The 24,699-nt window shown below is 34.9% G+C and overlaps 1 long non-coding RNA gene across 1 annotated transcript; it reads right to left on the bottom strand.

The window, feature by feature from the left end:
• Nucleotides 1–8,250: 8,250 nt before the first annotated feature.
• LOC114060234 lies at nt 8,251–23,954 on the bottom strand. Its single transcript, XR_003571851.1, has 2 exons — nt 23,681–23,954; nt 8,251–8,490 (listed from the first exon to the last, which is right to left on the bottom strand). It is a non-coding gene; the product is annotated as an uncharacterized LOC114060234 (long non-coding RNA).
• Between the last annotated feature and the right edge of the window lie 745 nt (nt 23,955–24,699).

Genomic DNA, 24,699 nt, shown 5'->3' on the forward strand with positions numbered 1-24,699 from the left:
TATTATAAACACTGAAAAAATTATGCATCTTTATTTTTTCATTTGGAACTTTGGGGGATCTTCAATTTAAATAAGTTCTCAAAATGTGAGAATTTATAAAGAAGAATCAAGGGTATTGTGATGTTTAAGAATATAGAACTGTTTATCCTCAAATGTCCAATATCGAGTTATATTGCATTCAATTACCATTTTGTTTACACGACTGCAACTGTAACAAAAGAGCTGAGCAGTGGATTTTAGAGGTATGTAATGCTTCCATCACTGTATTTCCTGAGGTTTTTGGTTGAAGTCTATGTAGAGACAGAAAAAGATCAACCAGAATTCTTATACTCCGAGTCTAAGCTTTTTTCATGTTACTTTTCATCCTTGACAATTTTCTGTAGAAGGTAATGTTTGAGTAAATGTCAAAATATGCTGCTTATACAGGCTAGTGGATATATTCTACTTTGTTCCTAAGACACAGTGGACATTGCATTTAAAGCATAATGCCCTTTGAACAATAGGTCATGTTCAGAGTTTAGCTCACACTTCAGTTTTTTCCTCAATAAAACTGGTGATGCAATACAAACTGGATGAACAGTTGGAGCTAATCTATCATGGCTCTAATCTACAGTAAGAGAAATAAATCTTCAGCTTTGGGGTAAAGAATCAGTATTGTATTAGCTTACAAAAGTCATGAGGATATTGAACTGGACAGGACCTCTCAGGTCAGCAAATGCAGAGTTCCCTATCATGTTACAAAAGCCTGTGCAGAAGTAACACAAATTTCATCTTAAAATCAAATGCTTCTAAGCCTTCTTCTTTTTACAGTGGTAATTAAAACATACTAATACTTCTACCATACATTTATCCTTGATTAGTATGTGTCATTTTTTTTTCATACAAATGTGGCTCTCCTCACATTGTCCAGATGTACGGATCTTAAATTATTTTGGGAAAAGAGTGATCGTGTTTTATTTCAGCCTTCACTAAAGATTTAGCAGAATCAGACCTTTTAGGATGTTCTAGCAAGAGAGATGCTTTCTGCTTCATCAGCCAAGCTATATTGCTTCTATTCTTTAATCTTTCTTCAACTTGGCTCATCAATTTTTAGTAGAGCAGTTTGGTAACTTGCCTCTATCTCCTTAAGTAAATTCTTACTTACATATAAAAGAAATACTTGAAAAATATCCCTCAGAATACTTGAAATACCCCAGAGATTGCATTTGGATTTTTTGATGGCTGCATCAAACTACTGCACTCTTTCTCATATTTTGATTGTTTAATACAATAATATATTCAAAAGACAACTTATACAAATAATTGTTAGTATAATTGGCCTAATATCCAACTCTTATTTGTTATCATAAACAAGGCATTCTACTATTCTAGTTCCCACTTCAGCTCTTTTTTTCCACTTTTTGTTCTATTTGTCATCTCCACCTTTGCTAGCTATTCCCTCAAGTAACACAATTTCTATCACTTCTTCACTGAGTTCCACATGGGTGAGATTTACCATATATCCCTTATCTAATCAGTTCACTTGCACCCTAAAACTATCCAAAAATAGCTCACATTTCACATTGGACTCTAATTAGTCCTCTTTTTTCAATGTTTCTTCACGTTTCTATAATGCTTCCATCTAATATTGTCCCTTCTTACTGTTCAGAAAAGAATGCTAATGGCAACAATGCACAGGATAGAAGTCTGACGGTGCAAAACCTGTCAAAAGATGAGTTCTCTTAGGTTGTTTGGGTTTTTTCCTTTTCTTTTTATGCTTTTAGCAACGATTTTGTAGCTTATCTTTGCACATAAGGAGGTATTGGACTGAATCTCAGAGTGTGTGCAAGAAAAAGAAGGTGATAGCAGCAAGGTAAGAGTCTTCAGGTTGAGAGTGGCAGAAAAAGATAAGCTTCGTGGGAACACGGCTAGATGAGCAAGTGCAGGATAGTCAGTATGTCAAAGCAAAGAGGATGTGATAAGTATATAAAGTATATAAAGAAGAAGAAAGAAGAAGAAAAATTGAAGAGAGTAAAAGGCTGGGGAAATAGAAAATTCAGAACCTTGAAAAAGAGCACAAAACTTCCTTTCTTGATGAATAAAGACATGGATCAAGGACAGGGAAAAAGGATAGAATATAGACCCCAGAATTAACAAGTTTACTTATTGAAATGTAATGCTCAACAAGATAAATGAACACAGGTTGGATAACATATGCATGAGAAATCTTGAGCAACCCACAAAAGCCAGTAACTTTCCAGTGTGCATTAAATGAGATTAACAGGGTGTCCAAGTGGTTCTGGTAAATTAAGATGAGTTGTTGGTCATTCAGAAAGATTTTTCCCACATGATTCGTGGCTGCAAGTGCAGTCAAGGACATGTTCAACACTCGTAAATGATAATAAATACGGCATCAGCTGAAGACACTTGGCAACTCACTGAATGAGGCTTTATAGCCTGCAGTGCTGGCTGTTTTTAGATCCATTTCTTAATCAGCAAAGAAAACTATAGATCCCTGAATATTAACTACCTTCTTGTTTTGAAGAAACTACAATTTCTGGCAACCAGAACTGTAATATATGTATTCCACCATGAAACAGTAGGGAAATAGACCTTGTATTGGCCTTCCATGCTGAAATGCTCACATTCTATGGGTAACTGGCCCTTCTACAGAATAGCAAGGAGACCAAAGTAAATTTAATCAACCACGTGCTGTCTTTGCTGTTTGTTATTTTGGTTAAGGTTTCACTTTGGCACTGATATATGTTTAATTTAGAGAGATGTTAAAATGACCTGCAAAGATTGGCATTGACTTTTCTAGAATTTGAAGTTATACACATTTTCAAAGTATATGCCCAAAAAGAGTAAATTCATTAGAATGGGGTAGGGGGGGGGGAGGGAAGAAGGGAGAAAAGATGCCTTTAAAATAAAACCTATTCAATGTTAACTCTGTGTCTCTAAAATTTACAAGCTGCTGTGAAATGCAGACATTTCAAGAGAAAGAAACCTTCAGCTGTTGCATACAGCTTTGAAATTTTCCAATATAATTACTATGGTATGACAATAACTGCTATCTAGGAATAAATATGTATTTAGCAGGAACAATAACATTTAAAGAAACACATCTATTGATAAAGAAAAGGAAATCTTATGTTTATGTAACGTAGCTGAGAAAACAGCAATACAGGACACTTATTTTTAAGGAAGGTGAAGTCTTGATAGTGTATGTAAGTGGGTTGACCCCAGCTGAATGCCAGAATCCACCAAAGCTGCTCTATCACTCACATCCAGAAGTGGACAGGGGAGGGAAAATATCTTGAAGATTCATGAATTAAAGAGTACTTATCTCATGTATATTTATAATGGCATTTACTGAATGTTTACAGTTCTATTCACCTGAAAAGTATAGAATTTTTTCTCTCTCCTCAGGAATAACAGTTTTATTAGCTGTGAATAACTCAGAAGAATTAAGCAAGTATTTGGTGAGTTTTGAGAAAGCTTAACAGACTCCCTGTCATGAATGTTGGAAAACATAAAAATTTAAAAGGTTTTGAATTTTTTGTGTTTTTTTTTTCTTTTTTATTTCAAAGATTTTGGTAGAGAGTGATCTTACCTGTAGAAGACAAAAGCAAGACAAAATAATTCCATTATATAAAATTAGTGCAAAAAATTCAATGTTGTCTATATTAGTAAAAATGATATTGTGGTTCCTTAGTCTTGCTGAGGAATGCTTACTACTGAGTAATCTCACTGGCAACATATGTATAATGCATCTGAGGTGCAAAATGGGGATTCTTGATCTGGCACAACTCAAACAGTGATCAAAAAGAAGTTATTTTTCTCCTGAGAAATATGGTTTGCCTTTCTAAAGGAAACACACAAAAAAACCCCACCTTAAGGCTGTTCAGACAGTTATCCAAAAGGTTTTTTTCTCATATCTCTAAGTACCAAAAGCGAGATAAAAAGATGCAAACCATAGGCAGATACAAATCTGTAAAAAAATAATGCCATTTCAGTTTTCCCAGGAACAAGTATTGAACTCTACAGTAACAAAAATATAAGAAAAATCCAGAAAAATATGACATAAATCTATGGAAACTAGGACACCTAACATGTATATGTTTTTCACTTACTAAATTTGGGTGATCTAATATAAACTTCCTAATTTGGTCATGTTTGATATTTGCAATCATTGTTCATTCATTTCTCTTATAATTTAACAAATTAGACATTGGACTGCACAATACAATAGTACAATAAAAATCTGGGATGGAGTACTGACAGTTTTGTTACTTTTAAAATAGACTTAATATGTAGCATACTTTTAAAAAATGTGTTCTAACTGTATTTTTTCTAATGTAAACTTTTTCATTAAGAGAACAGTTTATATAAGAGTCAAGACATATCTGAATGCTGGTTGTAAAGCAAGAGGGATGACATCCCTCTAAAATGTTAACATTTCTGGTAATAAAGTCACTTTTTCAATTAAATAAAACTTTTTCTCTATCTAATATCTAATTTTCATGCCAGGCTCATGTAAGAGTGAGGTCAAGAAAAGTACTGTTAAAAATATGACTGTGTTTTGTTACTTTATTAGTGTCTTTAATCATTCATTCATTTACTTGTCCAGAATGTCCCTTTTTATAGAGTATGAGTATAAAATGTGATCTCAGACACTATCTTGCTTCATAAAATACTGCTGATAACAATTCTAGGAAGAAATCCTGTCATACGTTTCTATAAAATCATATTGTTAGAAGCAGAGGATTCATTCTTATCATCATATTTAATTGGGTTCATTAAGAGAAGTATTTCCCCATGTTCTTGTGGAACCTTTGCACTAATTTCTTCATTGATGGTAGTCGAGTCATACCACATTGTATTGGAATATGTTACACCATAAAGCGGTTCTGGGATGAAATGAATTGTGACTTCTACATTTCAGCTTCTCTCTCACCCCTTGATGCTTGGCAAGGAAGCCCACGCCAACACTCTCTAAAATAGTCTCTTCTCTACATCCTGTAAATTCATGCCACCTATGTACAATCCTGAGGTGTTAGCAGAGGACTTCCTCTAAAGCATTTGCACTTTATTCATGCAGGGTAATCGTCTAAACAGTTAGCTGACCCTTCTTTCTGGAGAATTACAGCTCCAATAAACTTTTGAGCATTGGTTTGTAAGCCAGAAATCACACTCTGTCATCAAGATCCACTTCTACACATAGTTTATCATCTAATTTAATTTAATGTTATGTTAACTGATCTAAATTTGTGTTGGCACACGTGAAAGTCACAACCTTTGAAAACAGGGCTTCTGTCATTATGAACCACAGGATCTCATCTTTGCAGAAGAAATTTCTGCAAAGAGCTTTTCAGCTTCTTTTTTTTTTTTTTTCTTAATTGTGATAAGTTCTTTAATACCTTTCAGTGTTTTAGCTAATATAATTCCATGGGATGATCAACTATTTCAATTAAACCGCATTATTTATATTTTTTCTACCAGTATCTTATTTTTATTCAGACATCCATGACTGTAACCTTAGCCTGCAACTTAGTACTTTCAAATGTCTCCCATCTTCTGTCTTGTTTTGTTATGAAGCCTTAAATTTTACTTTCATATCTCTTCTTACAAATACACCCCTGAGCTGAATTCAGTTTTATTGTAGAAACCAAAATGTAGTGTCTTCTGGGTTCCTCTTCATTATATTTCCTTCATTTTTCAAGAAATTGGGTTTAGAGGTGTTACAGAGAGTCTTGGAATTTTTTTTTTTAAGTTATGTTTTTGCTTTTAATTTATGTTTCTATGAGACCATTTTTCTTAGTATTTAAAGGCATCAGCTCTGGTCTGAGCAAGGACACCTCTGCTGAAATCCTGGAGTTGTATCCATTACTGCTAGGGTTAACGTGTGGCATTTTATGATGTACTTCATGGCACATTTCATTCTAATGTGATCTGGAGAGAAATAAACAAAGTGTTGTACAGTGGCAGGGTGGGAAATAGGAAATACTCAAATGTATGCATTGTTTCTGCAGAGGTCAAAGTTTTACTTGTCCTAACTCAGAAGTGATACAAATAATCAACCTTGTTTCCAACAGTCAGCTCAAACACATGTCAGAGGACACATTACATGGAATCTAGAAGGTCAGTAACTCCAGGACCTAATAATTCCAAGATAGTGAGAACATTTTCAAGAAAGTTTTCTTCTGAAAAACTGAGTCTTTTCTTAGTTTACTCTGTTCATGAGATATCTGCTGATTAACTAATATACCCTGTACAAACAGGAGCTGTTGTGTGGACACTGTTTCAGCATGTCTAGAGTTATCAGAAGGGGATCCAGCTTCCTGGAGCTTCACACAACACCCATATAGAGCTGATAATGATTATATGATACAACAAGAACTACCATTTCCTTTCATTATTTTTTTTACTTCGAGAATTGTGAATTTTCCAGACTTTTCACTACTCTCTTTTTACAATATGTTCCTTTCAGATCCCACAAAATTTGTGTTCTTCCTCATGCTTTTCAATCCTGTTTATTAGACACATGTGAGTAATAAAATACTTCAGGTTGACTCATGTTGATATTTTCTCATAAAAAAAGATAGCTGGACTAAGATTAGCCTCCTCCAGTGCTATTCCCCCACAGGTTACAAGAAATACATGCCATGGAGTTTGGCCCCCTCCCTTTTTGTGTTCCCTCTGTTATTTCTCACTATTTTTGTTCGCTCTTCCTCTGCCCATGTGGTGTTTTCTGCCTTTGCTGAAATACATTTTTCCAAGAAGCACTACTATCATTGCCAGTGGGCTCATCTGTGCCCTTCACTGGGTTCATTGAAGCCAGTTGGAATTGGCTGTCCAAGGGGTAGCCCCAGCCTTTTCCCACAGGAGCTGCCTACGCTTCCTTTCTATCTGAAAGGAAGACACTGCAAAGATATATTAATAGAGCAAATACTTGTTATAGGCAGCAAGTTTTTTTCAACCTTCCTATAGCTAACACAGAATTTATTGGTAGTAAGGAACCAGAATTAAAATTTATGTTCAATGTCTTCTCTCAGTGCTTCCAAAACCAAAGGAAATAGATGGTTTTCTTCCCAGTTTGCTATTCATTTCGGCTTAAAATCTTCGTGGAAGACACTGGAGAAATAGAAGCTTCATCTTAGTGCTGTACATGAGAAAGGGACAGGCAGAATCTGGAACATTTAATTTTACTACCAGCCCAGACACCAACAGCGTAACAATCACGTCATAAAGTGTAAGATGGGAGGAGGAGGGATAGGAGAAGAATAAAGTTTTAATTGATATGTGTTTTTCTCATTCTTACTCTGAAAGGCAAGGAAATACAGCAAAATCTGTATCAGGTTATAGCGTAGCGTAAAAGCCATTCCTTAGCAGAAGGAAGCGACTCAACTTGTAATTGTGAAGGCCATAGTCAAGCTGACTGGGCTTGGTATTTGGGAACAGTATAAATGGTTATTAAAATATAGGTCTCATTCAAGTTGCTATGACAGGGCAGAGGGATGGACCATTACAAGGTCAGATCATGCCAATTTTCATGGTAGACTTCAGTCCAGCAAGCCAATCAATCATCCATTACATTTAAGATTTTAACTAAACTAAGCTTGAAATAGAGGTCCACAATTATGTCAGGGAGAAATGCATGAAAAAGTGTGAAAATAGATTTGGAAACAAAAAAAAAAGATTACCCATTTTGGCTCCAAAACATTACCAACTTATTACAGTAAGAGTAGCCTTTAGGAAAGTCAGCTTTAAATACATTTTTACTGCATAAATATGAAATAACAAACCTTTTTTAAAGGAATATTTAGTTTATTTTATATTTCTCTTATATAGTGTGTTACATTGGATAAGGACTACTTTGGATACTCACTCCCTTAGATTAAGTATTTTAAAATACATATATAAATACATATATAAATAACTTTGGAGAGGGGAAATTATCAAAAGGGAAGAAGAAGCCATGAAAAATAAGAAATAATATACATCTTTTCATTTATTTATAAATTATACTTATATTTTGCATTGTAAAATTATCGTTACTAAATACCACATTTTCAGGCTTTACTAATGTCATTTGTACTCATTTTACTGTACAAAAATATGAAAAAATTTCATTTTTACCTAGATCTCATCTTTTTTTGTATTGTTATTAATGTTGGCAGATGTTTTTAAAGAAACCCCTAGCCTATCTACTCACAGCATTTCATTATTTTGGACTCAAAAAACCCAGCAGCAATAGAGAAAACAAAGGGATTTCTCAAACTGAATTTACACAGCTGTGTAGCTGAATGAAAATACATGGTCAATAGGTATGTGTTGCTGGGGTAGGGTTTGCTTTTCTGGATGTATTTCCTAACTGAAGAAAGTCAATAGTTAAGATCTTCAAAGTCAGTAACTCACAGATCTTCAGAGTTCACCTTTTCAGAAACATCAGATTGAAACTTGACTGTTGTGAAAGGATATCTCTGTGCTTGTTTCCAGTTCTAGAGAAACCTAGAAATTCAGAAGATATAAAATACTTCTGAATGTGCTAAAATGAATGTTTTGAAAGATTTGACCAGGATTAAATCCCCAAAAATATATTTCCAGATGCTTTTTCCAAGGTAAAACAATGATCTTCTGTATTTGCAATGCAGCTTATTTTCTCCTCTGTTTTTCCATTAAGCATGTATGAATTGAGGTAGCCATGAGAAACCCAGTACCTGTTTCAAATACATTTTCCTGAATTCTGTTCTCCATAGTATTATGCATATTATTTTTGTAACCACTTCTCTTACCAAAATTCACTATAAGCAACAAAATATTTTTCTTGTATTCTTTCCTAACTCTATGGTATTATTCATGTCTTTACATGTATTTAGTAGCCTAAACTGGAAAAGTTAAAATTCTCAGGTTATCATTGTATAAATAATGTAAATGGTCTCTTCATTAACTCTTTCAGAGAAGAAAGAGAGTTAAAGCAAATAGAGGAATACAGTATAATCCAAAAAAAAGAAAACCTTTTTTTTTTTTTAGTCTACTGATGAATATCCCATTTTACTATGTTATAGCATAGAGGAAACTGTCAAATGTTCTAATCAAAATTAAAAAGAAAAATGGAAATATTCAGAACATGAAACATTACAATTAAGAAGGAAATAAACATAAATATCAATAAAATTATATATAAAATACTAAGATATTAACACATACTATTTGTCCTGAATACTACAAGAAAATTAAAACATTTTTGTGTGTTGGAGAAAAGAATCTTTGAATTGTAACATTTCAGCTTCATGTAATGAATGTTCTTTTCTAGCATTGTCAGATAACAACAGTGAAATAAGCATTTCAAGCAGAATGAAGAAATGCCTTGTATCTGAAAATTATGTTAGAGAACATAAAACCAATCCTTTCTATTAATCCAGGTGCTCAAGCAATTCAGTTTGTCTTCTGCCTAAAGGGATCTAATAAGATCAATGAGAACAAAAGGAGAACCAAGGACTTCTCATGAGAAAGACTAATGAGTATTCAAATATCAAACAGACTCAGACATTAATTAGTTAACTATTTGAACATTTCAAGTTGATATGAGCAAACCAACAAACAAGCAAATCTCTAGCCCTTGTTACATAGTTCTCTAGAAAGTTCTTTAATTACACCCATGGGAAAAGAAAATATTTGACCACACCTTGAAGACAAGCAAGTAGATCACAAGCAAGAACATTCAGTGAAAAAGTGTTTCCTGATATTCAGATTGGAACTTCTGCGTTTCAGTTTAGGATAGGATAGGATAGGATAGGATAGGATAGAATAGAATAGAATAGAATAGAATAGAATAGAATAGAATAGAATAGAATAGAATAGAATAGAATAGAATAGAATAGAATAGAATAGTTAGAGTTCATTATCTCTGGTCCTGTCACTGGGCATCACTGAAAAAAAGAGCATGGCTATGCCTTCTTTGCACCCTCCCTTCAGAAATTTACATAGGATTCCCCCAAGCTTTCTCTTCTCTAGGTGAAAAAGTCCCACCTCTCTTAGCATCTCCTCACAGGAGAGATGCCCTAATCCCTTTATCATCCTTTTGGCTTGGACATTACTGGACTCTCTCCAGTATGTCTTTTAAAGGAAGCAAAGGGGATTAAAAGAGGTTTGAGTTCCACCTGCAGAAGAGACAAGACTAAAAAGCCAGCACAAAAAAGCAGATTTACTTCAGTTTTAAAACTTTGTAGTGACTTTTCTTCATTCCCACAGTATTTAATATATTAATTGAAGAACTATAGGATCTGTGACTGATGGTGAGATAAAGCTGCATATAGCACCAGTTAACACAGACAACACATTTTAGCGGCATCACACTTAACATCAGGTGTTCAAAATGTTACCTGCTTAACCTAATCTCCTTTTATTGTCAGCTGAAGGAAGTGAACATTTTTAGTCACAGTTTGTCAAGAACTTTTTTTTTTTTTCCAGAATAAGGAGAAAAAAGCCTCGTAAAAATCAACCCCATTAGACAAGATACATAACTGATTCAGGAATTATTAGTGTTTGGAAGGAATTGCACTGAAAGACTTTCTCATGGATTCAGCTCTAAAGAAATTAGTTTGGTCTCTCTTTCAAAAGACAAAGGAATGAAGAAAGTCTGGTTGATACTTAAAAAAAGTAACCCCTCCAAATCCTGCTTGTTATCCTTATGAAGGGTGCTTTCAGGTTCTAGGATATATTTCTGTTCATACTGTAACAAATGTGCTCCAGGGTATTTTTGGAAGAGGGATTTCCTGTCAAACCTAAGGATCCTTCTTCATTTGTTAGTAATAGTAGCTAGAATATTGCCATTGACTATGAATCATTATTCTTTCCTTGATTGTAGCTAGATCATCATAAATGAGGAAGATTCTCACAGAACTGTTCCTTTCCAAGACAAATGTTATTGTTTTGGTCTTTTACCTGATTACTGGTTGTTATAATAGCAGAGCTTCTGCTGCAGAATGCTTAATTAGGTAATTTGCAGAATTTTTATTATATGTTATTCTTTATCAAATGACAACAGCTACAGAGATTAATAAAGCTGTCAGCTGCAGATAAATTCATAAATGTTTATTTCAATTTCTATTCTCAAGTGTTACTTATTAGAATATTGTTTTTATTGAGGGAACTGAAGTGGATAGATTGAGTAGAATTATCTCTTTAACATGAGGTAGCTTCAGATTTTGTTGAATATTATCCTCCCTAGAGAAAGGTCCAGTAGCAGTAGAATTTTAACAAATGGATAGACAAAGAGTTTTTATTAGTATGGACTACATATTTGACTGGCAGTAAGGAGCACCATAAAGTGCTAAGAAAAAGGAAGGGGAATTCAGTACCAAATAAATATTTGACAAAAAATGCATCCTTACCTTCTTGAATTATATAATCAGAAAAGCAACAGAATTAATTTAATCATTAATATAATTTTAATGACAATGTTCAAAATAGTAAGAATTATACTATTTTCCTTTAATAAAAATACGAAAAATACAAGTCTTTAATTGAAAATGTTCAGTGAACCCACACACTTGTTTTCAAAGAGAATTTTGCAGTCATACTGAGTCACATAGCAGCACAGGAATTCTTATGGCTGATTCCAGTGGATCTCACAATTCAACTACCCTTCTGGCTCTACCCTTCTATTTAACAATCTTCTTCCGTTTTGGATACCTCTTAATTTAAGCATTGGTGCTAAATGGAATCAGGAGGGTTTTTAAGAATAGTATGTCAGTCTCTCCCCTAAGGAATAGTCAAAGTCACAAGTGTCTTGACCATAAACCCACTCTATAGGGAATCTTTGTACCACTTTTTATAAATACCAGTATTCATGTGTGCATGTTTGTGGATCAACAGAGGCAGGAACTGAATAGCAAATGAACAAACATATAAAGGACTTTGACTTGCCTGGTTTGTAATGTACCTAAAGCTTCCTTCTGCTTTCTTTGTACTGAGTTTCTTAGTCATAAGGATTTTGCCTGATATTAAAAATAAAATTTGAAAACCATTTACATCCAGAATCTTTCCTTCAGCTCCCTGATCAAATTATTAAATGATTCAAGCCATCCATATTCACGTTCCAATAAATGACCTGATCAAGTCTAACAGATGATAATAGAAGACTCATTTTAATTGCATTCACATTACTTGGGACTAAATAAGTTTATGAACATTTTAAATTAGAACATGAAAATGTGATGTAGTCACAGGTAATTTTAAAGCAAAAAAAGTGGATTTATATTCAGTAAATGAGCTGTTCATTGTCCACAGTGAAGCAGAGTGGAATTACACTGTTTCTATGCAAGGTCATGGGAATGGTGTGCAGAACCTTATTATCTCTGGGGAAATCCAAAGACAAGTTTTGTTTCAAGACTTACTCAAACTGATAACATTTCTCCAATTTACTCTGGAACTTTCAATGCTCACACTGCTTTTGCTTTACTGTGCATAGTAGATTTTGGTCATCTCTCTATTGCATCTATTCCTTTAGAACTCACTAACTGCATCTACACTGTCATAAAGAGAAGTCTCAAGGTCAGGTTTGCCACATCTACCCAGAGCTGGACATGGAGCAAGCTGCCTAGTACACCAGAAAGGGGAGCAAAAGAGGGACACCTCAAGGACTTGTTCAGCTCTAAATAGGTGTGGTGGTTTTAATCTAGGCCTTCCCTGGTTACTAGTTTGTAACCAAGGAAGGGGCAGTGTTCCCAGTATCCCATACGATTTTTACGTAAATCAAGGTATAAATGAGAAGGGAGGAGAGGCCTTCGTTCTTCTTCTCTTCCGCCGAAGTTTGAGAACAGTGAGTCCCTGCGTTGGTCTCGCTTATCTAAGGCTGAGACCTGCAGCATCCACTGACCTGCCACGTGGAGGCTTGGAGAGTGCTAGTGTGTCTGCCAAGCCTGCTTTCTAAGGGACATGGTGAGATTTGTTTTACTAGTTATTTTACTAGTTCTCGGGTTTGATTGCGCATATCTATTCGGTGTCCCTTTTTGTTTCCTTTTGTCCCTTTTTTCCCCTTTCCCTATCCCTTCAGGGGGTGTTTGGATTCCCATTTGCTGTATACATAGCATCTTAACTGTAATATACATAAAATATATTTTTTATATAACTAGCTTGGTTTTCGGGTTCTTCAATTTGCATAGTTTTTTTCCTTTGCCCTGGGGGAAGTAGGGAGGGGGAAGCGGGGGGAGGCTGCTACTGGGTTTTCGGCATTTGGCAGGGAGCCAAGTCTGAACCATCATAATAGGTTTCATGAACCTTGGGACTTCAGCATAACCAAGCCCAGCCCATTGTGTCCATGTCTCCCATCTGCTCTTATGACATGATCAGTAGGAGAATAAATGCAGTGGTTTGGAAATACTTAAAAGGTTCCCAGTGATGCCTCTTACATAGTTATCATGGACATCCGGAGTCAAGCCTTGAGGTTATACTGGGCTTTATATCAGACCTGGCATGGAGCAAACAAAGCATATTTGCTTTAAGGTATGAAGTCCTTTTGTTTTCTTCAGTGCAAATTTTTCAACTATATCTGGACTTTGCATGGATTCCTCAGAAAGGAAAATGTTTCTGAAACACTGTCTTCCAATATCCCTGACTTGGCTTCTTATAATATGGCTATTTGCATAGGAGCTGGATTTTCATGCAGTCTGCTAGTTTCACTGATGCTGCTGGTCCTATAACAAGCCAGAAATGTTTACACTCTTGCCTTGAACTATACTTGTCATCCTTGCTTAGCATCATGAATATAGAATAAATAAATGAAGATAACCATGTGTTTCTTCAGTGTTTTAATGATGCTATGTCTAGTTACATCAAAAAATACATGTTTAAAGCCATTTCTATTCTCTTTGGTAAAAAACCAGATAATTTATCTTGCCTGACAATAATGGATTAGGTTCTGCTATAAAAAATCATTCATAATATAGCTTAAATTTCAACTTCATCGTACAGTCACAAAACAGGAGATCAAGAGGTCTTCTGAACAATCACTTTCACATTAATATTTAACATGATTAAGTCTTGTAACAAAGAAAGTTGCAGACAATTTGGTGGAGATGCCTTTTTAAAAAGCCACAGTCAATTGATTAAGAACTACATAGGAAATGAAACAGTCAACATTTTCAGAAAATAGTTCAACAAATTAGCTTTTTATTGAAACTGTAATACATTTTAACAACATTTGCATCAAAAGTAAGTATATTTTTTAAAATTAAATTATTTAAACATATGATGGACAAAATATTTGAAACATTTTCGTAGGCGAATCAAAAAGTTGGCACAATTCACTGAGTAAAAATTTACTAGTTGGTCTAAAAAAATTAGCCATAAAGAGTAGTGTGGCATAACCAGTGATGAAATGTAACTAATCTTTCAGTGTTCTGTGTACCTATTAATAACACACACACACACACACACACACACACTGCCCCTTGTATAAATAAACAGGAAAACCAATTAGAGCTTTTGGATAACCTGTACCTCAATCTAATGCTACTAATTCTAGATATATGTTGGCAAAATAGGAAAAATATTATTTGAACAGCCACACATGGATGATCAGAGAACTGGAAAACATACCAGTTATATAGTAAGAGACTCTAAGATCTAAATATATTTATCTTGACAGAGGTGGTTAAGTCATGACTTGATGAAAGTTTATAAATAGTTACTTAGGGAATAGAAAATTTATGACAGAGGGCTCTCTAGCCTATCAAATAGAGGAATAACAAAAAAATACAAAGTCTAAACAAATTTCAAGGTAGCAATAAAATGTAAATTTTTTGTCACTGAGTGTAATTATCAGGGGATAAATTCAACACTGATTGTGGTGAATTTTCAGTCTACTGTAGTTCAAAGAAATATTACATGAGAAAATTCTCTGGTCTGAACTATGAAAGGATTTGAATGAAAATCATGACAGTCCCTAAGCCAACACAATACACTATGGTATGAATTTCCATTCACAAATGGGAAAGACAATACAGTTGGCATTTTCTTAGTATATATGTGGAGTGAAGCAAACACGAAGTAACCTACCCGTAAAAATATACCTATACTTGGAGTAAAGCAAGTCATCATTTCTAAGTAGTTTCTTAAAGCTTTTTAAACCTGTATAAAGGAAAAGATAGTAACTACACTGAAGAATATATTAGAGTAAAAATAATTTTTTTAAATTATTTTAGAAAGTTCCCCTTGTCATTAGGGATTAAATAACTACTTGAAGCAGCCTCATAATAGGTAAAGTACTTTTTTTATAACTCGTAATTGTCTCATATAGTTTTGTTTCTTTTACCTTTCTTCTTTCCACATAGACAAAGGAGAATTTTTTTTTGTCTGAGGCCTTTCTTTCCCTTTTTTATCTTGATTTTAATAGTCAGAAGATAAATGTTTAAAAATAGGTCCTATACTGAAGATTGTGCAAACATGACTGAAATATCATGAACAGGGATGCTATCCTATCATCATTCTTTCCAATAGGCATTATAAATATTTTAATGTTTGTTTTCATACCTATGGGACTCATTGGCTTTCCTTTAGAAATGTAATTTATACAAGTTTGAATACTATACCAATAATGTCAGGGATAATTAGTTTTAGCTGGGAGCTGACCTGACCTATAAATTCTTGTGGGAAACCATTGAGGAGGTAGAGCGGAATTTTTTTTCCTTTTTCCTTTTTAACACTAAAAGAGAATCTATACAACTAGAAATAATATTTTTTAGAATTAGTCATGACATGAACATAAATCTTTTCAACAGTGTAAACAGAATTCTCTGGTTCTTTCTGAAAGTAGAAAATATTCTTCATAAAATACTTATTAGATCTGTGTGCTACGTATTTAAAATCACATGTTGAGTGTTTAAGATTCCCGTGCCATTGTTTCCCATTTTCCTTCAGCTAATAGATCATAAAAAAGATCCTGGATTTGGACCATCTCTTGAATTGGTTTCATTAAATCCTTAAAAATGAAGCAGATGTACTCAATAGAACCAACAATAACTATCTTTCCTGTGTATATGTTGTGGGGATGGAAACATGGGAATTTTAAAAACAAATTGAAATTTAAGTTAATAAGTAAGCATGTTAAGCATTATGTCTCTTAATGAACAAAATCCTCACTACAACATAATATTTTCCATCACTGGCGTAAAGGATGATATGGTAGATTCCTAAATTCTGAAAACAGTACTTTAACATGAATTTTATTCAATGCTGACCAGACTTGGCCTTTCTGGTCAGTAACTCATGCTGGATATCCTAGTTAAGAATAAAGGTTAAACAACCCCTGGTTATTTTTAGTTTACATGTTTTAAATACAAAAGAAAATATGATAATCTATTTCAGCTTTCTCTATAACAGACAAATTATGCATGAATTTCTCTACCAAGTTTATAATTTCTGAGCAAGACGTCTCACAGAGTCATGGAATCACAGAACATGCTGAGTTAGAAGCGACCCACAAGGATCACCAAGTCCAGCCCTTAGCCCTCACAGGACCATCCCCTAGAGTCACACCAGGTGCCTGAGAGAGTAATCCAAACACTTCTTTAACTCTGTCAGATTTCGCACTGTTACCACTTCCCTGGGGAGCCTGTTCCAGTACCTAACCACCCTCTGTGTGGAAAGCCTTTTTCCAATATCAACCTAAAGCTCCCCTGACACAACTTCAGGCCATTCCCTCAAGTCCTGTCACTAGTCACCATCCTGAGCTGATCCAAAGATTGCAAGTGATGGAGAATACACCACATTCCTAATTTCTGCCACTGGTTAGTTATCCTCATTATTAAAAGGCACATTATTAAGCATCTCAATTTAAGTAGTGCAAGTTTCCAAACATTTGCTCTCATAATATAGTATGCTTTGCAGATGAAATGTATAATTAACAGTTAATAGTATCCGTGGATAATAAAAATAGACCTTTTCATTACCATGTTCAAACTAGGCATTTGCTAGACATACTCTTTTTTCTTATTTAGTTAACACCATCACCAATATTTTCCTAGAGATTTTTGTTTTTTTTAAAAAAAGGAATACATTTAAACCAATAAAGATTTCAGATTCTTTTTAGAATTATAAGGAAATCTTTCTGATATCTCTATATATGCAAACGTTAACAGAAAGTATGTTAGATGAACTTAGCATGTGACAGGAAAATCATGTTATCTTTAAACATGAGAACTCCTTGGTTTTAAGTTTTTAAATGTTGTCACTTAAAGTAGTATATGTTTGCATAATAACCATTACTGTACATGATGGGGATGAATCACACTAGAATTAAACTAAGAACAGATATGTAAGAGACCACGAAAGAATAGACAAGTATTTTTGTTTGCAAACACCTTTGTTTGCAGATTCCTTAAGGCTTTTCTCCCTCCTATCCCTCTCCTTTTAGAGAGGCATCCATAATGTTATGTGAACCTCAATAAAATTCAAAAACTAACACTTCTTTATTACTTCCTAGACAGTTTTTCCTGAAGTACCTTGGGCAGTTAATGAAATGTCCTAACATAAAAGTGTTGGTAACTTAAATATTTTATAAGTATTTTAATAAATATTGCTACACATTGAAAATCACCACAGTTGTGATAAATATGAAAACATAACTAGCGCTGACAAGTAAGACCCTTCGTTATGCTACCCCAGCTACTGAAAAATATGAAGCTACAGAAGCTCAGTGAGTTGTGTGTAAAGTTCCTGAGTGAGCAGACACCAAGGAATGGATAAGTTAGTGCTTCTGTTTTAAGATTTGCTTTGTCACTGGTGCCATTAGAAAGTTGGAACATTTAAATTTGAAAGCTTAAGCCTAAGGTTTGAGAACTGTGATACTGTCAGACTCCTGAAAATGCAGCAGCTTGACTGTAATGGAGTTCATTGTATAGCTTTCAAGAAGCTGGTGCTCAAAATGTCACTAGACACAAACTATTAACTCAGGCTCCCAACTCAGGCAAACAATTTCTGTGAAAAAGAAGCTCTAAAAGAAAAATTATTCTAAGCAGCAAACTAGAGAGGGAGCTCACTTATTCTCTTCAAAACTGGAAAGGAGATGTCTTTTCAACCCATAAACAGACACTTTCACTATGTTCTAATAACTTCACCTACGCTTTTGAAAATCTACCTTTTTCTAAGCAAGTAAGAGAAAAAAAAAAAAGAAAAAAGAGAAAGAAAGGCAACCAAAGAAACACTTCTTGAATCAGTAAACTTCCAGTTTTCAAAAGAGTGTCCAAGCTACCATGGTTTATCACTTGAAGGAGCTAGGAGATCTCTGTCTAGCAAATTCACTTCATTCTCTGGAGATCCTGAATAGGTTCAGAAAGGAGACACAAAAAGAAATAATTATATCTAAGCACTTATTACACTCATCATAAGCCTGACTTCAATTTAACATGGAAGATAAACTTCCCAAGTGACTGCAAAATGTATATGGAAAGCAGAGAAGTAACCTCTAAACTAAAGAGTCATGCTTTCTGCTTCTCCTTTCTTTCTCTCCTACTATGCAAAGTAACTCAACTTTATAAGATCTCCCTCTCCTCTTCTCTTTTCCTTCCAGGGAGTAAAAATAGTTCCCTATAAAAGCATTGCTTTTTCCATAAAAAAGGAAAGGGCAAGGAAATGTATCATCACCTATCATCTCACTATTTGGTGGTAACCAAAGGGTGGTGATGCACAATAGGTGATATCTATTTTAATACATCTCCATGATGCTAAAAGTAAGTCAAAGATATTTTCCTACTATCTGTTCATTTATTATCCAGGGGGGAAAAAACTGTCCAAAGCACATGGTCAGATGGACTTCTAGTGTCCTAATTAATACAAATCACATATTACAAAAATAGATAGAGAACTTGTCTCAGTTAAGGTAAATGAGATGTTCCAAAACAATTTACCTATGATTTTATGCAAGTGGATTAATAAAAAAAAGAAAAATCCATCTCTGTTTAAACTGTATGACAGAAAGCATTTGAAGAAAGAGAAGCTCACATGCAAAGCCTCTACTTTCCATTTCCCTTTCTCTTTTCCAGAGCTGTCCAGTTAAACCCTGTGAAGTTTGCTGTCAAATTAGTCAATGATGTTTAGTACAAGAACTGCTCTAGATTTCCAATCTGAGAAGAAAGGATAGGTCACTGTAAAATTTTTTATTTAGAGGCAAATTTTCAAATAAGTAGCATAAGCTAACCTCTCAGAAAACACAGGGTTACAGAGTCATGTCAATGCTACAAGATCATAAGTGAAAAGAAATTTTCTCATTTCTGCAAGAAAAGCTGTAGCATTTACCAAGCGTTCATTATAAATTAACCAAACACAAAAAGTGGAATCCCCTTGCTACTTAACACTTGTTTTAATGGAAAAATATTGCTGTATTAAATGTTGCTGCATCCTCTTTACTTCTTACAAGAAAAAAGCTCTTGAGGTTTAACAGCCACTAGGCATGTATTCAGGCAGTCTCAGAGTTCACACTCACATACACAAGAGGGAACACATACTCTACCATAAACCTTTGCATGGTAGACCTTTGAGGAGAAATGTGGTTTGTAAGATTGATTCACTAGCATTTGCCTCCTGTAATAGACTAATGAAAAGAGCTCAATTATGCAGAGAACTCACTTAAATATTTCTACTGCTGCAATGACAAATAAGGTTGGATGGTATCAGTAAGGAAGAGCATTTTAGAGTTCTGGGCTGCATGTTATCAGACTTTTGCTGTTAGCTTAGGTGGGAGGTCAATATGGTCACTCAAGGAAAATATTTCACCTGGTATACATTTGTTCAATATGCTTCAATTTATTTTCAGATCCTGTTTTTCTTAGGGATATTAATTCAGGAGAGAATAGATGATTTATAATTATAGGAATCATTTAATCACATTCTAAGTTTCTGCCTCATTCTTACTCAGTTGTATTTAGTAGGTTCCATTATAGCCCTGCGTCTCTGCTACATTGATCTGTGGTTATGCTTTATGCCTTCTTGCTAAATAAGCTGAAGCTTTGAAATGAACAAAGGAAGCATACTTCTCCACACAGGACATAAAATTTTGGAACTCATTGTCATGAGGTGCTGTGGATGTCAAAAGTATAAATGCTTGCAAAGACAGTTACACAAATCATGGATGAAAAGTGTGCTGAGGACTGTTATTCAAAAGATGCAGCAACAGCTTTCACCTCGGGAAATACCTGCACTACAGTTTCTCCAAAGCAAGGGCATTTATCAAGGGAAGCACCACTCCATGTGAAGCCTTTTCTTATCATCTTTTTCTAGAGAAGGCTCCTATCAAAGACAAGATTCTGGGCTGAAGGGTAATTTAGTCTGTTCCAGGCACAGCAATTTTTGTTGTTGTTCCTAAACAGCCTATGTGATCTAACACTACAGTCCCATTTGAATGACTGTAGCTCAAAGGTAATTGCTCTTCCAGAGCAACCTAAGTAGCTGCCTTACCCAAAAAACCCTCCTCATCAATCAACAAAATTAGACATCTGCTTGATATCCTCTGCTTATCTTTGCTTATGCTTTATATCTTCTATTGAATGAGTACCAAGTATGGCAGAAATGCAAAGCACAAAATCAAGATATTTTCTGACACAAAGACAATAAAACTGTAACTATGCTCTCTCCTAATTCATTGCAAAGCTCATATGCTAAGATGTGCCACAGAGATGTGTAAGTTGTGCTCCTCACATAAAACATGGGTTTGGAAACTAAGTAGAAACAGATTTGGACTTGCAGAAAGCTCCTGTGATTTCAGGAAGTCTCTGTGTTACTGCAATCACTCTCCTAGAGGATATCTGGGAAAGGCATTGAAAAAGCTTTTCTTATTCACTCATCTGAGTCTCAGCAACAATGCCTGTCCCTGCATGTCAACATGGAAGAATTGAGCTAGAGAGAAGGAAGGAGTTGCAGTTGCTGACTCGTTTCCTTTTCCCAGAAAAATAAGCTACTAAATTAAAACCTTACAGTTCTCAGTGGCAAACCAGTCTTCCAGTTGAGAATTACCACAGTTTTCAACACATAGTGGCACAACAGAAAAAATAAATTTCTGCGTTTCCGAGCTACAGTGACTTTTTTTTTTCTAAATCATCATGATATTATTATTAGAAATTAGAATTTTATGGCACTGATCTCTGTTCAAAACACTAAAATGACTTCATATTGCACAGCATCTTTTGTATTACTCATTTTTCATAACAATTTTATGATTTATCAGTTTAATTAATATTTTCCACCACCACACTTTATTTGGTAATTTTAACATATTCCTCTCACACCCTGTCTTCTCTAAGGGCAATTTAGATCATAAGAACTTGACAGAAAAGAAAAAAAAATCTATTAATAAATTCAGTGAGACATGTAAGAAAGAAAATATATTTTGTATCAGAATAAAAGTAAGCTATGTATTTTGGGTCAATCACTGTTAGTTTAACAGCTGTGAAAACTGTTATTTCTCACAGGTCTGACAGAAATCTAGGTATAAATGCTTTAATATCTAAATGCCTAGCATAAATTCAAAGCTATGCAGAAAACCTCCTTTTAAGAACCTTGCATATTCTATTACAATCTCATCCCCCTTATTTTGGCTTAAACACAATACTTACTTGGTCAGAACATTTGCTTAAATATTAAGTAGAAAATCTACCTAAAGCAGTATTAATAAAAGATGCTTCAAGATACTAACTTTGTAAATGGTTGTAATGAATCTTTGTAGCCAGGAAACTCAGTCAACCCTGAGCACAGTAAATTATCTTTGTTTCATTAAAGCACTATTTGTGGAAAAGCTCACTTAATTTAAAACAGTGCTGCTTCAGATACGGAACTGCTGAATGTCTTTGCTGGAGACAGCTGGACTTATATTTCTAAATGCTTCTCAGGATTAAGCAATTATTTAATAGGCAAAAAATTGGTTGATTTCTTTAGTTCTGGATGAGTGATTCCATGACAGTTTATTTAAGAATGAACTACATTTAGTGAGGTACTGGCTTTTAAAAGTGGCCATGTACCTTTAAAGCTATCTTTAAAATACAATCCTCTCAGTAGCCAAAGGAACAGAAACATAATTTAATTTTCTCTGTTCTAATCTTGAGGCTCTTTCTCATACTGTAAAATGGTAAATAAATGTCAACTCAAGAAGCAGCAGCAATTTATATTGTTGAACACTAGAAAGTCAGTTCCAAGCTCTTAGATTTATTTTGCTTTTACATCTCTTAGATCATACCGCCTTGTTGGTATTTTTAGGGTTGAAAAATTGTTCCCAAGGGTCTAAGTTCTTTGTATCATATTAACAGTGTGCACCATTCACTCCTCAATTTTTTTCTTTTTTCTTGTTAAAGATTCCATATTTATTCTGAGCATTAAACCATATGAGCCATAAATTATTGACAACTAAGAGGTATTCAAACTTTGTTTAAAGTAATTTTTTTCCTATGTGACACTAAAATCACTGCCATTAAAGTCAACTTAATTTTGAAAGTTTAAAATAGATCAATATTTCCCTTTTAAAACACAGACACAACTTTAAACGAGTTTCCAGGGCTCCCATTTATACAAGAATATAACACATTTTTCTCTACTCTGAGATAACTATTCTGCATCCAACAAGTAAAAGCATATCTCTTGGGTCGTAGCATTGTGAAGAGGATTTTGCCAGCCTCCCTAGTCTTACTCTGCATGAAGCCCAATTACCCTTCCTGGAAATAAATACAAAAAGGTTCACTTTCACTGAACATGAGTTTGTCTATAGTTACCACTAACTGAAAGTAGAAACCAGTTTAGGCAGCTTTCCTGGAAATCTTGCTTCTGTTTTGTATGATCATGCTAATGGATATCACCTCTTATATTTTAATAAAGATATTAGAAAGAAAAGCAAACAAAATCCCTGTTCTGTATTTCTTCATCTGCTGTACATCCTAGGAACCCTTATTTTGTTAAACTGCCACCTTCTCTTTTTAAGCAGTGGCCTCCAGAGGGTGATCTTTGAATGATGGGTGATCCTCAGAGTCTGATGGGCAGTTTGTAGCTGTCTCGTGTACTGCCTTAATTTGCATTTCACTTGAAATTGTAAGGAAAATGCATGTATGGGTGCATGTAGGTTTTTTGACCAGTCTTGGACTTTGCTTAGAGTATTTGAGTACCTCTGTTGAGGACATCTAGACAGTACTAATGAAAGCCTTCTTTACATTGTCAATATTTGTCAAATTCACTCAGGTCAGTTTGCAAGGATAAGTTTTACCATTGACTGAAAGCTTCATTTTCTCCTCCGATAGTGAGGTAAGAAAGATTGGACTCCATCTTTACAATTAATAATAGGGACATCTGCAGTACAGATCACAGCGCTGTACTCTTAGCATCCTGAGGCCACCAAGAGTTCTGACTGTCCCTGCTCAGCTCTGCTTATGTCTCCCCTTCCCCTGCCCATGCCCCAGGACCATATTTCACCTTCCTGAGGCCATCTGTCCTGCCCCAGAAATGCTGCGGCAGGGCCAGTCTTCAGTGGTTGAGCCAACCTCAACCCACCTGTGATTTGAGGCTGGGGCTGCCTCAGCAACCCCTCCCATCTTTCCTGATCCTAACTGGGTGGGACAGGCTCTGGATAGTGAAGACCCTGGCTAACTAGCCTGTATGGGCTACCCCTGTGGTCCCTGCTCCCCCTTCCACAGGGCTCCATCCTTCAAGGTCACCCTGACAGTACAATGAGTTCACTAGAATAAAATCAGGTGTTTCAGGTCCTTTTTTTAATTTTTTTTCACCCTCTCTTTCCAAATCTTCGTGTTTTGCAGAATGCAACAACCTGTAGGTGTTTGGCAGCCCTGGCCGTCAAAAGTGCATCACTCCCAACCCTACTCTCAGTGTTGGCTCCCAGCTGAATACAATCCAAGCTCGGTATTTCAGTCCTGATCTTAAAAGGCCAGCATGTGACTGGCCCTGGCAACCTAACGGATGGTCTCAGTCTCCCTGATCATGACCTCTCATGACAACTGCATTCCTCTGGGGAACTGGAAATGTCAGACATCAAAGTAAGACCCATAAGCGTGTCAGACAGTTTTCTCAGCAGCTGGCTTGTGACTAAGAAATTCACTGTGACAGAGATCAGAGTGACCACAAACAAAACTGTAAAGCTCAGATGTTCGACCTAGATTTCCCAACATCATGATAAAAGGAAAAGCATCCATTGACAAGATGATGAAGAGGAACGTTAGGACAGATCCTCAGCTGCTGTAAATATGTATTGTTTGGCTACAGACAAAGGAGATGAGTATCATTAAGCTATCAGTCCTCACATGTGTATTGCTGTTGCTGGAGAAAGTTGTGCTGGAAGATCTATCAGTTAGAAAATGATGATTTGATAAAATTGAAGGTGTTTACTAGAGCAGTTTTTAAAGGTAGCAGAAGTAGCATATTCTGGTAGTGTTAATATATTTTATTTTGACCTTGTGAAACATTCTTAGTTCAAAAAAGTCAAATTGTGCCATTTTTCATGCTAATTTAAGGTATTGCAATGCTTAAACCGCATCAACTAATGCATTATGTCAAGTCAAAGTACTATAATGAAACAGAATATGACACTTTCTGTCACAACATAATCTTTCGCAGTATTTTTTTACTTACTCTATTAGTGACATCACATTCCTAAAATAAATTAGAAGTAATATTTTAATTGCTCTATCACAATATAAATATTTCAATTTCTAATCCAATTAGCAATATAAC

This window comes from Empidonax traillii, unplaced genomic scaffold (assembly GCF_003031625.1).
Source record: "Empidonax traillii isolate 1590-97213 ecotype Southwest subspecies unplaced genomic scaffold, ASM303162v1 scaffold266:size720578, whole genome shotgun sequence".
In the NCBI taxonomy this organism is placed as follows: domain Eukaryota; kingdom Metazoa; phylum Chordata; class Aves; order Passeriformes; family Tyrannidae; genus Empidonax; species Empidonax traillii.